Source organism: Vulpes vulpes, chromosome 16 (genome assembly GCF_048418805.1).
Source record: "Vulpes vulpes isolate BD-2025 chromosome 16, VulVul3, whole genome shotgun sequence".
In the NCBI taxonomy this organism is placed as follows: domain Eukaryota; kingdom Metazoa; phylum Chordata; class Mammalia; order Carnivora; family Canidae; genus Vulpes; species Vulpes vulpes.
In genome coordinates, this window is record NC_132795.1 from 64,522,598 (window position 1) to 64,541,385 (window position 18,788).

Consider the following 18,788-nt stretch of genomic DNA (forward strand, 5'->3'; position numbering starts at 1 on the left):
CTTTTGGCTACACCCTGAACTCATAAAAATAGCTTGTAGTAATAACTAGGTTCATTTTATTATGCTATATGCAGACTCAGTTCTTGGACATATCCTGTTGTTTTATGAGTAAATTTAACAGCTATAGCATGAAAATGAAAATTTATATTGGTATTTATTTAAACAGAGACAATTGTTTTTTTTTTAAAAGATTTTATTTATTTATTCATGAGAAAGAGAGAGAGAGAAAGAGAGAGAGAGAGAGAGAGAGAGAGAGAGAGAGAGGCAGAGAGAGAAGCAGGATCCATGCAGGGAGCCTGATGCAGGACTTGATCCTGGGTCTCCAGGATCATGCCTTGGGCTGAAGGCAGCGCTAAACTGCTGAGCCACCTGGGCTGCCCTAAAAAGAGACAATTGTAACTCCTTTGTCATAAGTTGAAAAATGGAAAACTTTTCCTAATGAATCTAGACAATACATCAAAGAACCCTCAGGACAGATGTCTACTAGGCTTGTGGGTAGAAGTAGCAGGAATTTGGAGGCCTGACCTTGAATTGCTACTGTCTTATCTCTCCGGAAAATATAGTTTTCTACCCTCACCAATATCTGACTTTTCTTTTTGGCAAAGTAGAGGTGTGATTTTAAATAGTTTTAAGATAAGAGGCTGTGCACAGAGATTCAGAGGAAACAGTGGATTTTGCTAGTTCCTGTAAAGAAGAGAAATCATGTAACAAAATACAAAGGATTTCATAAAGGAGCAGTCTGGGTTCAGTGAGATTGTTTCCATACCCCATGGTGTCTTACAGCCTTTTGGACACCCTGATTTGAAAGAGTTGAGTGTGTAAAGGAAGAACATAGCTGCAAAAATTATCTGCACAAGTCTTCATGTCACTCCCAGTTTTATGATCAAGCAGTTTATTCATATTTAATCATTGCACTTCTGCAAAATACTATTTACCTAATGTTTCCAAAGTGTTTTGGGTATTCACAAACAACTGGTAGACAGCCATAGAGATGCATTTTGGATTCCTTGGATTTGGCTTAGTTTGTGATTTTCTATTTGTTGCCTAAATTATTATGGTATGCACATTCAAAAGCCCCAACGCTTTGTCCAGTTTCCTAAGCTGACATTGTTTCAGAGCTCACTTCATAATGAATCCTTCTATATAGTTCAGGTACAAGTAAATTAATTTTACTATTAAATTGGATTAGCTCAGGTTTTCTGCATTTGCTCTTCCAAATGAAATAAATGTGAACACATGACTCCTTCACTGACCCTGACAACACAGTTTCCTAAGGACAAAAGCAAAACTATAGTAATGATAACATTAATAATTATAGGATGACTTTGTATTTAGAGCTTTTTCCAGCAAGGCATATAAAAATATTTTTATACTAACATTTTTTGGATCCAACTTCAAAGACATCCTGCCCTACATCAGGCCTGCATCATGTTTCAGAAGCATATTATTATTCCCAAGGGTTTAACATTTTTCAAATTTACACCAGTTTTTTTCCCCCATAAGCTCTAATATTTTTAAAAAACTCAGTAAAAGAAAAGAAGAAAGAAGAAAAGAAAGAAACAGAGAGATGAAAGAAAGGAAGGAAGGAAGGAAGGAAGGAAGGAAGGAAGGAAGGAAGGAAAGCAGAGAGAAGAAGAAAGAAAAGACAAGAAAAGGAAAGAAGAAAGAAGAAAGAGAAAGAAAGAAAAGAAAGAAAGAAAGAAAGAAAGAAAGAAAGAAAGAAAGAAAGAAAGAAAGAAAGAAAAGAAAGAAGAAAAAGTTGATCAGTCTTAGGAATCATTGGAATAACATTTTCCATATTTTTGGAAAAAGCTGTAATTCAGTATTCTTGACTAGTGTTTTTATACTGATCCATTTGTGGTTTTTGCCAATTCATTATAATCTATGTTCACCATTGTATATGAATCTGTGTACAGATTGCTATGCATTCCTTATTTAACAAAACTACTAAAAATTATAGCTATTTTACTCTCAATATGTGTATTCCTCACTTTCTAGAAAAATAACTCCTATGTTTCAAGGTCTTCAGAATTAAATATGTGATAATATATGATATTATGAATATCTTGATGATCTCATTGGCCAGCATACATCAAACTTATTCCCTAACTTCCTTCCAGGCAAATGTGGCTTGCTGTCAATTACACATGTTATAATTTTATGTTTCATTGGTTTATCCACCCCAGCTCTAACTTTGCTCAATATACCTTTTTACCATCAAGTTCTATCTTCATTCTTCAGGATCATCTTGCTGGCTCTGTCTCATCTCTTTAGGCTTCTTGGGAATCCTGTGGCAGTTTTCTGCTCTCTCTCCTAGCCTGTGTGCATTTCTCCTTTCTCAGTTTTCATCCCTGGTATGTTATCAAACCCAGTGACAACAGAAATCATGATTTCTCTCCATGATCATTTTTCTTTTCCTTTACCTTAACCCTGAATAAACGGCTTTATCGTTTTCTAAGGATTCATGAACTAATACATCAATCAATCATCAAATATTTATTAAATTTTATTATGAGCTCAGTGCTTTGCTGGAACTTTACAAGTATATAATAATATTTCATCTTACACCTTCTATTTACTTTTATATCTCTGGAAGCTATTTGTTATTTTTGTATGATATGATAAGTGCCTACATTTTATAGATTGAGTTCTAAAATATAGTGTATAGACTTTACCCTCAGCTCTAAGCTTTATGGCTTTCTAAATCTTCTTAGTTTTTCTTTCTATGTGTGCACTCATTACCTTTATATCCATTGTCCTTTCTCTTTTGTTTTCTGGCCAGATGCAAGGGATCATGTTCTCTCTTTTCTACCTGAATGTGAACTTTGATCTTGGGACACTGGTCATCTCCCATCTTGAACTTCTAAAACACTTCTCTTCTAACAATGTTGTTTTAGAATTGTATTCCATGCATAATTATACTCTTCTAACTTTTCCTATTATTCTACTGCTGTCATACTTGAAATGGAATTGCAAGAATTAGGCAGGGAATAAAATGCACATGTATGTATTAGAGAGACAGGGAGACAGAGACAGAGTCAGAAATAGAGGAGTAGAACAAGAGTTTGGGAGACAGGAAACATAATGACAACATACTGATTTGGTCAGCATTTTTTTTTATCAGAATTTTATTTTATTTTATTATTTTATTTTATTTTATTTTATTATTTTATTGTATTTTATTTTATTTATTTTTTATATCTTCCCAGATTTTTATTTTATATTTTCCCTTTGTTTGCAAAACAGATGAAGATGGAAAAGTATATTTCTTCATTTTGCAGTTCTTTTTTTAAATAAATTTATTTTTTATTAGTGTTCAATTTGTCAACATGTAAATAACACCTAGTGCTCATCCAGTCAAGTGCCCACCTCAGTGCCCGTCATCCAGCCACCCCCAAACCCCGCCCACCTCCCCTTCCATCACCTCTAGTTGGTTTCCCAGTTAGGAGTCTTTCATGTTCTGTCTCCCTTTCTGATATTTCCCACCCATTTTTTCTCCTTTACCCTTTATTCCCTTTCACTATTTTTATATTCCCGAATGAATGAGACCATATAATGTTTGTCCTTCTCCAATTGACTCATTTCACTCAGCATAATACCCTCTTGTTCCATCCACGGCAAAGCAAATGGTGGGTATTTGCCATTCCTAATGGCTGAGTAATATTCCATTGTATACATAGACCACATCTTCTTTATCCATTCATCTTTCGATGGACATTGAGGCTCCTTCCACAGTTTGGCTATTGTGGACATTGCTGCTATAAACATCAGGGTGCAGGTATCCCAGCATTTCATTGCGTCTGTATCTTTGGGGTAAATCCCCAGCAGTGCAATGGCTGGGTCTATGGCAGATCTATTTTTAACTCCTTGAGGAACCTCCACACAGTTTTCCAGAGTGGCTGCACCAGTTCACATTCCCACCAACAGTGCAAGAGGGTTTCTCTTTCTCCACATCCTCTCCAACATTTGTGGTTTCCTGCCTTGTTAATTTTCACCATTCTCACTGGTGTGAAATGGTATCTCATTGTGGTTTTGATTTGTATTTCCCTGATGGCAAGGGAGGCAGAGCATTTTCTCATGTGCTTGTTGGCCTTGTCTATGTCTTCCTCTGTGAGATTTCTGTTCATGTCTTTTGCCCATTTCATGATTGGATTGTTTGTTTCTTTGATGTTGAGTTTAATAAGTTCTTTATAGATCTTGGATACTAGCCATTTATCTGATACGTCATTTGCAAATATCTTCTCCCATTCTGTAGGTTGCCTTTTAGTTTTGTTGACTGTATCCTTTGCTGTGCAAAAGCTTCTTATCTTGATGAAGTCCCAATAGTTCATTTTTGCTTTTGTTTCTTTTGCCTTTGTGGATGTATCTCGCAAGAAGTTACTGTGGCCGAGTTCAAAAAAGCTGTTGCCTGTGTTCTCCTCTAGGATTTTGATGGAATCTTGTCTCACATTTAGATCTTTCATCCATTTTGAGTTTATCTTTGTGTATGGTGAAAGAGAGTGGTCTAGTTTCATTCTTCTGCATGTGGATGTCCAATTTTCCCAGCACCATTTATTAAAGAGACTGTCTTTCTTCCAATGGATAGTCTTTCCTCCTTTATTGAATATTAGTTGACCATAAAGTTCAGGGTCCACTTCTGGGTTCTCTATTCTGTTCCATTGATCTATGTGTCTGTTTTTGTGCCAGTAACACATGGTCTTGATGACCACAGCTCTGTAGTACAACCTGAAATCAAGTGTAGAAAGTGCTAGATTGAAGTCACCAAGTATAAGTGTATTATTATCTATGTATATCTTAAATTTGGTTATTAATTGATTGATATATTTGGCAGCTCCCACATTCAGGGCATATATATTGATGATCGTTAAATCCTCTTGTTGGATAGATCTTTTAAGTATGATATAGTATCCCTCTTCATCTCTCACTACAGTCTTCGGGATAAATTTTAGTTTATCTGATATAAGGATGGCTACTCCTGCTTTCTTTTGAGGACCATTTGGATGGTAAATGGTTCTCCAGCTTTTTATTTTCAGGTTGTAGGTGTCCTTCTGTCTAAAATGAGTCTCTTGTAGACAGCAAATAGATGGGTACTGCTTTTTTATCCAGTCTGAAACCCTGCGCCTTTTGATGGGGTCATTAAGCCCATTCACATTCAGAGATACTATTGAAAGATATGAGTTTAGTGTCATCATGATACCTATTAAGTCCCTGTTTTTGTGGATTGTTCCATTGGACTTCCTCTTAAAGAGGAATTTTAAGAGTCCCCCTTAAAATTTCTTGCAGAGCTGGTTTGGTGGTCACATATTCTTTCAGTTCCTGCCTGTCTTGGAAGCTCTTTATCTCTCCTGTTCTTAATGAGAGCCTTGCTGGATAAAGTATTCTTGGCTGCATGTTCTTCCCATTTAGGACCCTGAATATATCCTGCTAGCCCTTTCTGGCCTGACATGTCTCTGTGGAGAGGTCTGCCGTTAATCTGATATTTCTCCCCATATAAATTAGGGATCTCTTGTCTCTTGCTGCTTTAAGCATCTTCTCTTTATCTTTGGAATTTGCAAGCTTCACTATTAAATGTCGAGATGTTAAATGGTTTTTATTGATTTTAGCGGGGGGTGTCTCTCTATTTCCTGGATCTGAATGCCTGTTTCCCTTCCCAGATTAGGAAAGTTTTCAGCTAGGATTTGTTCAAATACATATTCTGGCCCTCTGTCCCTTTCGGCGCCCTCAGGAATCCCAATTAAACATGGATTTTTCTTCCTCAGGCTGTCATTTATTTCCTTTAATCTATCCTCATGATCTCTTAATTGTTTGTCTCTTTTTTCCTCAGTTTCCCTCTTTGCCATCAACTTGTCTTCTATGTCATTCACTCGTTCTTCCACCTCGTTAACCCTCTTTGTTAGGACCTCTAGTTTGGATTGCATCTCATTTAATTGATTTTTAATTTCTGCCTGATTTGGATCTAAATTCTGCAGTCATGAAGTCTCTTGAGTCCTTTATGCTTTTTTCTAGAGCCACTAGTAGCTTTGTAATAGTGCTTCTGAATTGGCTTTCTGACATCGAATTGTAATCCAAATTTTGTTTACTCTGTGGGAGAGAGGACTGTTTCTGATTCTTTCTTTTGAGGTTTTCCTTCTAGTCATTTTGCTCAGGGCAGAGTGGCCATAAACAAGTTGTATTGGGAAAAGGAGAGAAAGAGAGAAGAGAAAGAAGACAAGAAAACACAAAAAAGAAAAAAGAAAATGAAAAGAAGAAAAAGAGAAAAAAAGAAAAAAAGAGAAGAAAAGAAAAAAGGCGGGGGGGGGGGGGAAGCCAACAGAAATGAAAAACAAAAAACAAGGGGGAATATCCTCTGATTATGCATACTGTAAGTCCATTGACTTCCCCTGGAACTTTCCAGTGCTGCTTGGTCAATAATTAGTTTTTCCCCTGTCCATCTACCTGGTCTTCTGGGGGAGGGGCCTGCTCTGCTGATTTTTGGGTGTCAGCACTTGGGGGAGCTGCTCAGCCCCCTGCCTGGTGCAGGGCTCAGTGAAAGATGTTTAAGCTGTTTATCCGGTGAAGCCACCGTGAGGCTCAGTGGGGGTTGTTTACCCCGTGAGGCCCCAGGAGGAACAACAGTGGCGGCGGCCAGCTCTGGAGCCCTGGAGTCAGCTCCCGCAGTAACTACAGAGCTCTCCGTCTGCAGGGCCTGGAGGCTCCGGGGGCGGGGCCGCTGATCTGCTCAGCTCGGGGCAGGAGTGTCCTTGCGGTCCTGGGCCCTCCTGGCCTCTGCCTGTCCCGGGGGGAGGTCGGATCGTGGGCTGTGTCCCGGGGCCCTGTGCTCCAGAGACCTGCACTGTTGGAATCGCGCTCCCGGTGGCACAGCCGCCTCTCCGCTTGAGCCCCTTCGAGCTACTCCCGGGTCCAGCCGGGCGTGCTGCAGCCCTTTAGGGAGCTCTGTCAGGAGTGTGGGGCGCTCTCCCCGGGGCACAGGTGCTCTGTTAGTGCACCAGGGAGCCTGAGGGCATCCCCGCCCTCCTGGGTCCTGCTCTAACTCCCTGCAGGCGCCCTTCCGCCCAGGAAGGTTGGTGAAGCTCTTGCTTCTCTGGGAGGGGGTTCTCCTGTCCTGGGGACACTCGCGTCGGCCTTAGCCCAGCTCGCAGGCCCCTCTCCCTTGGATGCCTTTTGTTTATTTCTTTTTCCCCCGTCTTCCTACCTGATAGAAGCCCGAACTCTTCTCACTGTAGCATTCCAGCTGTTCTCTCTTTAAATATCAGGCTGAATTCGTAGATTTTCAGGATTATTTGAAGGTTATCTAGGTAATTTGGTGGGGACAGGTGACTTGGGGACCCTACTCTTCCGCCATCTCACCCCGCCCTCTGATTTGGTCATTATTAAGTGTTCCTTTTACACTCAAGATATGTGTAACTGTATTTTCGTCAATATTTTTGCATTTATGCATTACTTAATTCAACAATTATTTATTGAGACCATGTTATATGTTAGGAATTTTATGGAATGCCCTAGGATGAACATATAAATCCTAACACTATGTAGTAATAGGGACCAACTTCATCCATGTGAAAAAGAAGTTTTCAATAAGCTATCAAGCCATGAAAGATTTGCAGGAAACTTAAATGCATATTACTAAGAGAAGGAAGTCAATCTGAAAAGTCTTCACACTGCATGGTTACAACTATATAGCATTCTGGTAAAGGCAAAACTGTGGACACAGTGAAAAGACTAGTGATTGCCCGAAGTTGAGGGTGAAGAGAGAGATGAGTAAGTGGAGCACTGAAGATCTTTAGAGCAGTGAAACTACTATGTATGATACTTTGAGGACAGATACATGTCATTTTAACATTTGTCCAAACCCATAGAATATACAAGACCAAAAGTTAACACTAATGTAAACTATGGACTTTGGGTGATTATGATGTGTCAGTGTAGGTTCATGAGTTATAACAAAGGTACCACTATGGTGGGGGATGTTGATAGTGGAGGAGGCTGTGCATGTATATATGGGATCAGGGGATATATATGGAAAATCTCTTATGTTCCCTTCACTTTTGCTATGAGCTTAAAGCTTCTCTAAAAATAAGATTCTAAAATAAATAAATAAATAAATAAAAATAAAAAATAAAAATAAGATTCTTCATAATAAAAATTTCCAAAGGAATATTTTAAACCTTCATATATATATATATATCATAAAATTTAACATTATAACCATTTTTAGTGTAAAAATCAGAAACACTAACTACATTTCAAATATATGCACACATCACTATTATATATTTCCAAAATTTTTCACCATCTTGAACATTTCTGTACATATAAGAAATTTCTTTTTCTATCTTTTTATAATAATTTATTTTTAAGTAATTTCTATACCCAACATGGGTCTCAAACCCACAACTTTGAGATCAATAGTCAGATGCTCCATTTACTGAGCCAATCAGCCACCCTCCACATTAATCAATTTCTTTTCTTTCTTTTTTTTTTAAACTAATAATCTATTTTCTTCATACAATATTCACCTGATTTCTTATAGTTCTTTATGTATTCTATTGGCTCTTTCAGTATATTTAAGACAGCTAGCTAAAAAACTTGACTGTTTCTGATATCTGGGCTTCCTCAGAGACAGTTTCTGTTCATTTGTTTAAGTAATATATAGGAACAATTTGATTTATTCCTTTGAATGGTTCATATTTTCTTGTTTGTCTTCCTCATGACTATTTTGTTAAAAACTGGACTTTTGAATATTATAATGTGCCAACTCTGTAAGTCAGACTTTTCCTCCTTCCTTTGGTTTTGTTGTATTTTTTATCCTTTACAATCATGATAGTCCATTTGTTCAGTGACTTTTCCAAACTATTTTTCAAAGACCATGTTCCTTGTCACGTGTGATCTCTGAAGTCTGTTTTTTTATCTTGCTTTGACAAAGATTTCCTTAAACACTTTTTAGTGAGGGAGAGGGAGGGAAAAAGAGAGAGAGAAACTAAAAAAGCACATACACAAAAAAATTAAAGACATATTTCACAACCTTTTCAGAATCTGTCCTCGGACACTCCTTCAACACTTAGTAGATTGCAGAGCATAGGGATCAACCTAATCTGAAAGCTTAGGGTCTTCTCAGGGCTTCTCTGAGCATGTGCATGGCTTTCTAAATTCTCTTTTACACAGGAGTGCATTTTCAATGCTCAATTTACCAGAGAAGTTCCCCCAGCTGCTCCTCAGGACTTTAAGTGGTTATTTTAGGTCTCAATCATAATCTTTTGCTCTAAGCATCTGTGGATTGTCAGTCTGCCTTCAATGTTTTTGAGCAATGCCCCTAGCTTCTCCAGCCTCAGTGAATTCCAGGTTTAGTGATACAGAGATGAGCATCTTGTGTCCATCCTTTAGGTAGTCCCTAGATAGATTAGAACAGATGTGTACAATGATTTACTAATAAGATCTTTTCTGCTGTTTTCAGAACCAAGGACCAGGGTGCTACATACATTGGGAATATGGGCACCTTTTTCATGACTGCCACCTAGCCAAGATTGAGAGCAGGGCAAAGGCAAGCAAAAATGTCACTAAACTGACCTACCATTTTAAGTTATCTTTTTCTTGGTTGCTGCAAACCATTGACAGTTTTTCTAGAATTCTGAGAAAGTTAGTTCTGACCATTTTTTTCTTTCTCTCCTTTCTTCCTCTTTCTTCCTTTCTTTCTTTCTTTTCTTTCTTTTTTTCTTTCTTTCTTCTTTCTTTCTCTTTCTTTCATGTTTTGTGGATACAGAGGCTTGGAGGTACGTACTTTGCCAATTTGCTGACATCATTTCTCTATATTTTGGATTACATGCAGTTTCTGTATTTAAAAAATCCATTGATGTTAGCAGAGCAAGTTTGCCATAGAGAAATGATTTATTAAGAATGTATTTTGTGATTGCAAAAACTTTAAAGGGATTTTTATATGTGAAGGGAAGTCAAGTAAATCAAAATAAACTGTAATGTGATGAAACCCAAGAGAGCAACCCTGTGTTGCCCTATTTATCCTGGTGGGTATAGCAGAGAAAGAAGCAGAAGAAACTGAAATAGCTCCTGGAACTGCAATATCTCATGAAGGGATGCAGATAGCTATGACAAAAACAAACAAATTCTGTATTACTCATCATAGCTACCATCATCATATTCTTAAAATGTGCCATCACCTATCCTATAAAGCCCTGTGTTAAGTGCTGGTAATATAGAGCTGAAAATGACAAATTCCAACTCTTGAATTGTTTCAGTCTATATTAGAAAACAATGAATGTATCAGGAGTGCCCACTACTGATTGTACATTAGAGTCATCTGTCATATTTTTAACAACACTAAAATACAGACACTATGCCTAGAAAATTAGATTGTGTTAATCTGAATGTTAAGGTGGGCAAAAGTGTTGTGACAAGTAGGCCCCCAACTTTTGTGGTTTAATAAAATACAGTATTTCTTCCTCATATAACAGTCCAAAGTTCTAGATCATCTCCTGGGTCTCTACATAGAAACTCATGGAAACAAGTTCCTTCTCTCATGTGTCTACACCACCTCCTAGAACAGTGATGTCCAAGAGAATTTTCCACAGTGGTGGGAATATTCTACATTCATGCTCTCCAATATGATAGTCACTTGCCTATCCACTTTGGTGCTTGAAGTATGGCTAGTGTGACTGAGGAACCAAATTTTAAATTTGATTTAAATTTAGCTTACTTAAATTCAGATGGCTACATGTAGCTAGTAGATACTTTTTTGAAAAGCATGGACCTAAGCCCCTTTAATTACCTGCATGGTTAAAGCTAGATTTCCATGTCCAGCTTCTGTTTAGCCAAAGAAAAATTGCTCTGAGGAGACATAATGCATGAGCGGACCGAGGTAACACATACCACATCTGCTCATATTCTAGTAAATAACTGTACTTACCTCATTGCAAAGAAGGCTGAGAAGTATAATCTTTGGTTGTTCAGCAATATCCTGACTATACTACTATGGAGAAGAGCAGGACAGATCTTGGTGTGCAACTAGTAGGTTCTGTTAAAACTGCTATAAGTTCAATGATTCCATATATTTTTTAAAGCTTCCAAAATGATTATAATGTTCAGTCATAATTGGCAACCAATGGTCCACATAAAAGTATCTAAAGATATCTTTTCTTTAGCTGAATTCTTTCTATTAGACACATCCATATGGAGAGGCTAAGAAACATACTTAAGTTTTCATATCAAGTGTATACTTTATAAATGTTGCACATGTTATAGAACACAAAACTCATGTTGTCAAATCAAACTCACATAAATCAAAGCCCTTACCCACTAATAATGTTCAGAATTTAGGTAAATGTAAAGCAAAGATGAAATATGGAGAGTCTGAGATTCCTAGAGCATCTCCTACTACTGTTTTTGTTTATCTTGTTTTTTTGCAGAATTATACCATGTTCTGGCCAGGATTAACACATATGATCTCTAAGAGGTGTGTGCTTTCATATCACTTACACATAAGAGATGTTTAAGTTATGAAATACTTTTAGATAGCTGTATGGTTACAGTTAACTTTAGATATTTTCTGAGTTACATTTTCTAGGGAGCTATGTTTCATAAATGCATACAGTTCATTACTATTAGCTATTGTACATAACGAAGTGCATCCTCATGCACATCCCATAGATAAGGACTCTCCTACTAGTGAAAACTGTTAATTAGTCATTAGCTTTATCCTAGATATGACAAATTCACCCCCTCCAAAAAAAAAAAAGAAAGAATGAGTCAGTGACATTTAGTTCTTTTATGCATCTAAAGGTTTTGCATGCTCTAATTCTGCAATCCATTCAAAACATGGATAGAACCCTTCCCACATGCCAGATGTAGTGTTTAAGGCATCTGATAGCTTGAATTCAAAGCCCAAGTACTCCACGCTAGGTATAAGGGTTTGGACAAAGTCAATCTCTCTAAGCCTTAGTTTATTACTTGTTATATTGAGATGATAACACCTACCTCATAAGGTGGTCGTAAGGAATTGCACTAATATAAGCCACATAATGAACTTCTAGCAACTATCCAATGAGTTTTAGTGATTCTTTACCATTGTTATTGTTAGTGATTGTAATTCCTCAAAGATGGACAGCTTGTTCTCCTATTTCTCTATTAGATGTTAATATATCTAAAGAAAAGAAATAATATATTGTGTAGATATTGTATTATGTGAAAATTTCCTTCACATATTTTGACCTCTCCACCCTTTTTTACTTTATTTATGCCCCAATTAATTAAAAAAAAACCCACATGAATCTAGTCTTATCTAAATATTGAGAAGACAAAACTCCCAAACTCTAAGTTCTGGGAATGTCTATAACTAAGATATGAATTTTTCTGTAAGTGACACATGGTCATAACTGGGGAGACTGACATTATATGATAATCATGCTACAGAATGGTAATGCTATATTTAAGATGTGTGCAAAGGAGTGTGGGTGGATATGGCTGAGAAGAAAGAATTGCTTTTCTGGATTGCATCATTTCACATAGGAAATGCCATTTGTGTAGAATCCAGATTGCTGAATACTCTTGCCAGGCAGAGAAATGGGAAAGACCTTTGAATTCCTATAATGCTCAGCAGAGTAACATGCCCTGCTTATAGTATGTGTTAAAATTGCCTCTTGATAATTAGGGAAGGGATTGCAACATTTCATATATAACAAGCTCTTTAACAATCTAGGTTGTTACATGTGATTCCTAGTCAAACTCCCAGGGAGGAAAATAAAAAACCTCTGTTGACACTATCAAAGCTCTATTTTGGCACTTTTTTTTTTAATGGCTTTCTCCTTTATTAAACATTAAAGCACAAATGGATGGTCCCTGTGGGGAGGACTACAGGGCCCCAGAGCAGGAGGAGGGGACACTCGGGGAGGGTCACACAGCAGAGACCCATCTTCACAGAAAGGGCTCAATATTGATTTCCAGGGAGGAGCAGAGCATGGTCAGCTCAAATTTGGTGATGACATCAGGATGAAGGACCCCAAGCTTCCCGATGCTCTGACCCCTGGCTAAGATCTCCGTGCATCTCCCGTGGGAGAAAGCAGAGCCTTCTGATTCTTTGATCACATATCAGCCCTTCTTTTCACCAGGAGGTACATTAAGCAACTGCATAATTCTGTCCAGTAGCCCATGGATTATCTCAACCCAGGATTCTTGTAATAAACAGCACAGAGATGCCTGTAGTTTCTTCCACCTACATCTCTGCTAGAATCTTTGACTACGATGTCAGAGATTTCAAACAGTTTCAGAGGAAGGGGCATCTTCCAATTTGCAGGGCTGGTCTTTAGGAGGCCAGGAAGAAGGGTAGTGCATGCCACCTGAACTTCAGCCATTTTAGGATTACTAGCGTGGACTGCCTTTGTTGCAGAGATGTCCAAACCAAGTTTATCAGCAATATCTTCTTGGGAGCACAGAGCAACAACCATCAGCGCTTCCATGAATCCAGCAACTGCCATCTCCTGTCTTTGGAGTTCTGTGAGTTTATTAAGAAGAAATTGATTAGCTATGGTGTAGATTTTCGGGAGAGTCATCTGAATGTTGTTCTAACCATAAGCAATAGCTGCATCTTCTACGATATCACAGGCATGGATAATGTCAGCTCTGGCTGGAGGGATTTCAATCTCAATCTGATTCCCATTGCCCATTACTTTTGACTTTACATCCTGGTTAGAAGCTTGGCAATATTTTTTGGAATTTCTCTGATTCCAACTTTTTTGTTAATTAGATCAGCTCTATTTCCTTTTAGTAAGCCAGTTCTGGAAAGGTATAGGATTTTCCATTAGGAAAAACTACTTCAGCTGCTTCAACCATAAACTGATTCTCACAATATTCACTGAATATGGTGACAATAACATCAAGGACTATTTTTTGCCTTAGTGAAGTCAGTTCCTGTGCATTCAGTAAATACATTTCTAGTATTTATGGTTATTTTGGAATGATTTCCATTGATGATTGGAGGCATTGAAAGGACAACACCATTGCTATTCATAGATAACTGGGTATAGGGGTTTCTTTTCCATGATATGTAAATAATGTTTAAGGTGGTTGTCAGTCTTGTATATGTTCATCATTTCACAGGCTGTATACTCCTTGGTCTTATTTAGAGGCTTGAATTTGATATCTGAAGGTCGCTTTGCAGTATGTGTAAAAGGGCCTGACAAAGAGTCCATATCATGGGTACCAATAACAACCAAGGCTCTTTTCCTGCAAATATTCTGATGTAATTTCTCCTGAAGTTCAATGAAGCTGTCGTATCGATCTTTAGTGAACTTTATATTTCGGGGAACTGCTGCCACAGCATAAGGACGTATTTTAGCTGTCTCTTCTGTGATTATCAATTTCTGGATTTCTCCATTAGGTGTTACCCGTTTGTACACTGGAGCCTTTATCCTTTCTTTGAAGACTTGAAGTCCTCGAACCAATCCTTCCGAACACAGGAGATCGTATCTATTAGCAGGGACATCAATTTTGTAAAGAACATCAGAGGCTCCCTCTGCCTTTTCATTACCTTGTTCTTTACTTATAATTTCTTTCTCAGAAGTAATTTCATCAAGTTCCAGACCAAATTCAAAACATAGTTCATCAAATTCTTCGTTGGTGTAGTTCCGGCCCAGGGCTTGGAAGAGCAGATCCCGCTTCACGCTGACAGTCGGCAGGGTGAGTCAGGCCCCACTGCCTATCTTGGCACTTTTGAATATCTCTCAGTAATTTCCCAGTGTGTCTGCCTCAGTGTGGATGCCGAAAGAATGTCATCTCTCAGCTCAATGAATACACTGCTAGCTAGAGCAGAAGACACCTAGTTTACACCTCCAGACTAGCAACAATGAATAACAAATGGTAAGCAGAGTTTGGGCATCAAATAGAATGATATTAAAGGTTCTGACTTAGACTACTTATTTTTCACGAGCCAAATAACTCAATAGAGTTGAGTGATGGTTTTTAAAACCCCGTCAAAGTGACAGCTTAGTTAGGGTGTGCCGCAGAAAACAACTCAATAAAACTATGAAAACTGATTGTTTACACAACTTGAGTGTTTTTCTTTTCATTTTCCCTCCCTACTAAAACAAAACCCAAGAAAGGGCATTAGCAATTTTTATTTTCTAAGAGCATCTCTTCTTGGCAAAGTACAAATTACACCTCCACCTCCTAGTTTTTGTTGTATTGAGAGTCCTGTGTTGTTATCTATTAAGATTTTGTTTTCCTACTCCAGCGATTTAATGTGTCATCTCAACCACCATCTTAGCAGTTTTCTATTATGCATCAACACATGCAAATGCACACACAGACACACACAGAGCTTATGTATATTATATGTATTATACATACACATATACAGTATATGTAATATATAATTACTCTATCTGTATTTTTATAAGACATTCTTAAACCTCAGTCTTTGGCTAATAAATAGCTTATTCATTTCTCCTTAAGAACTATCCAAAGTTGAATTCTTATTTGGCTTTATAAATGAAATCACCTGACTGCTACTTATGATAAATTCCATCAAAGTTAATGTGAGAATCTGAGAATTTCTTCCCAATTGACTCACAAGTAGTTTGGGTGCTAATACTGCTTTTCCCCTGACTTTACTACTCACCTCTCATCAAGATCATCGGCTCAGGAATCAGACTGCCTGAGTTCAATTCCTGACTCTCTCACTTACCAGCTTTAGGACTTATAGGCAATTTTCTTAGCCGTTTTATGTCTATTTTCTATATAACAGAGACAACCATTATAGAGTTTTGTAGGGATTAAAATGAATTATTGAGTATATAATATGTAACATAGACCCTGGTGCTTAGTAAGCACTCAATTAATGTTTGTTGCTTGGTTATTATTATCATTAGGCTTCTAAGTTCTCTACCATAATTTAGGGAAGTGGGTATAGAATATCATAATCCAATAAGTCCACTACTTATGGTATTGTTTTCAAAGCCAGTAAACAAATGGTCAATTATAAGCTTTTAAACTTGTATCATTAAAGTCCTGTGTGATGGTTAATTTTATGTGTCAAGTTGGTATGGCTATGGTGTCAAGTTTGGTCAAACATCAGTATAGATGTTCTGTGAAGACATTTTTTGGGTATGATTAATGTCTAAATCAATAGCCTTTGAGTGAAACAGACTACCCTCCATAATGTGAGTTGCCTCATTTAATCAGTTCAGGGCCTTAAGCAAAGAATGAGATTTCACAAAGAAGAAACAATTCTGTCTCCAGACTGCAACCCTGCCTGTTTCCAGTATGGTTGACCTGTCCTGTGCACTTCACTATTAAGATTGCAATATCAACTCTTACCTTAATTTACAGCCTGGTAACTAGCCCTACAGATTTCAGACTTACCAGTCCCAATAATCATCTGATCCAATTCCTTAAAATAAATCTCTTTAAAAAAAGAAAGTAAAATAAAATCTTTGTTGTTTTTCTAAAGAACCCTGACTAATACAGATTTTACTGAGAATTAGTCTAGAAGTAAAGAATCTTGAGGAAGGGTTCTCTGAATTAGTTCTTGTGCTTCTGGAATTGGTTTTAAAAATCTGATTACATTTGATAACACTAATGTTAACACTAATTTGATTTGATAAACTAATGACTTTATTTCCAGTAGTAAAGAGAACACTGATAGTCTGCAGCATGGTGTGGCAGTAGATATATACAAGGTATCACCACTGGATACTCTTAATTAAATGTTTGCAAGAATCAAGGTTCTGAGTGACCATGCACTTAACATGAAGATTTTGGTCAAACTAACAAGCATGGGATGCCTGGGTGGCTCAGCGGTTGAGCATCTACCTTTGGCACAGGGTGTGATCCTGGGATCCTGGGATCTCAGGATCGAGTCCCACATCAGGCTTCCTGCATGGATCCTGCTTCTCTCTCTACCTATGTCTCTGCCCTCCTCTCTCTGTCTCTCTCATGAATGAATAAATCAAATCTTTTTAAATAAATAAATAAATAAATAAATAAATAAATAAATAAATACTAACAAGCATAATGAGATTGACCAGTTGCTCCTGATTTAACTGAAGAAAATAAGAAAGAAAGGGATGAGGTCAGGGATTCAAATTCCCAGCCTAAAAGCTGCATAAATGATTTGAAAGTTTCATGTCTGTTGGAAAGAAACCTTTACATCCTGTCATCATAGAGCTGAAATCAGACCTAAAGTCTCATCCTGCAAGTGACTCACTAAAAATACAGGTTGAATTTTCAACTTGTCAAGGCATCTATGATTAAAGTGAGGGCATTGATTGGGGTGAAATAGAATCCTGATAATCGGAATGAGGATATTTAGGAAGATCCTGATGAAACCGAGGAGTCTGCTAAATTTTGTGGAATCGGGGATCCCGGAGACCTGGGATCGAATCCCAAGTCAGGCTCCTGGTGCATGGAGCCTGCTTCTCCCTCTGCCTGTGTCTCTGCCTCTCTCTCTCTGTGTGTGTGACTATCATAGATAAATAAAAATTAAAAAAAAATTTTGTGGAATCCTTTTTGCTGGTAGAAACAGCCCTTCCACTCCTGTTTGAGTAGGTTAATACTGCTTTGCCTGAGGAATATGTAATAGTCTGACCTTATGTAGCTTCTTTGCAAAACACTGCTGATTCTTCTCAGGACCCACTCCACCACTCCTCTTTGCTTCTAGACCTATAACTTGGCAGAAGTCGCAAAAGGCTCTGAAAGGTGAGGTATAAGGTGTGATCCATGAGGAGGTGCACCACATTCCAAAAGAACCACATTATTTTTCCAATTGATGTAGACAAATATCCAAGGAACACGAGTAAGAATGGGTATTAAGAGTGTAGGATAAGGGTGGAAGAAACATACAGTTAGATAAGGCCACATTTATTGATATGGGCCTATAAGCAAAGATTCTAGATTAAATGTTGCAGCTTGGTGGATTAGAAAGAGCTCTAACAGTTTGTTTGTTTAGTTGGCTGAAATATGGACCAAAAGATGGTCTATGCTAAATTAAGTTGAAATGATAAACTTACCTTAATATACTGTACCAGAAGATAGCCAAAGGCTTAGGAAGGTTGAAACGTTAAAGAGAATTTAATCATGTAAGACTTGTTCACTCACCCTGATAGAATTCAAAGAACCCAACTTTCACCACAACTATGAGAAATACATTTGTGAGGTGGACTCTCTGTACTCTTACAGGGCTCTGTGACTCTTCTCTGAGCCCACTGGTTCTGTTTTTCTGGAGATTCTTGACTGATATAGTGTATGATTAAATTTTAGACCAAATTGCAAAGAACTCATAGACAAAACATTGAAAAACAAATATTTGGGTTTAGACTCCAGCTTTGGCATTTGTTTGTGTAACCTTCTGTCAGTCCTCCTCACCAAGTCTCAGTGTTTTCATCTACTTATTGGAGATAGCCGACTAGTGATATTGTGTGGATTAGATGGAAAGGATATGCTATGTAACCTAAGATGCTCTTAATTGATGCAGTTAAACTCAGAAAAATTACCTGTTTTACTTTACTCGAGTAGTGATATCTAATTCTCATATCATGAGGTTAATTTGGGGCCATTCAAATGGGTTTTGGGGGACACTTTGTGAATTCATAATTTAACTAGACCAAGAATTGTATGTTGTGGATTATTTAAGTGAAGGGAGCGTGGTTCATGCCAAATTCCCAATAGAAATATAATGTGATGTGCATTAAAAGTGAAACGTAAAATTAATTTAATAGTATATCTTATTTGACCCAATATATCTAAAATATTATCACTTCAAAAGTAATAATATAAAAAACTAATGAGAT

The 18,788-nt window shown here is 37.5% G+C and overlaps 1 pseudogene; it reads right to left on the reverse strand.

Moving 5' to 3' along the window:
- Positions 1 to 12,918: 12,918 nt before the first annotated feature.
- LOC112915368 (phenylalanine--tRNA ligase beta subunit pseudogene) lies at positions 12,919 to 14,684 on the reverse strand (annotated as a pseudogene).
- Between the last annotated feature and the right edge of the window lie 4,104 nt (positions 14,685 to 18,788).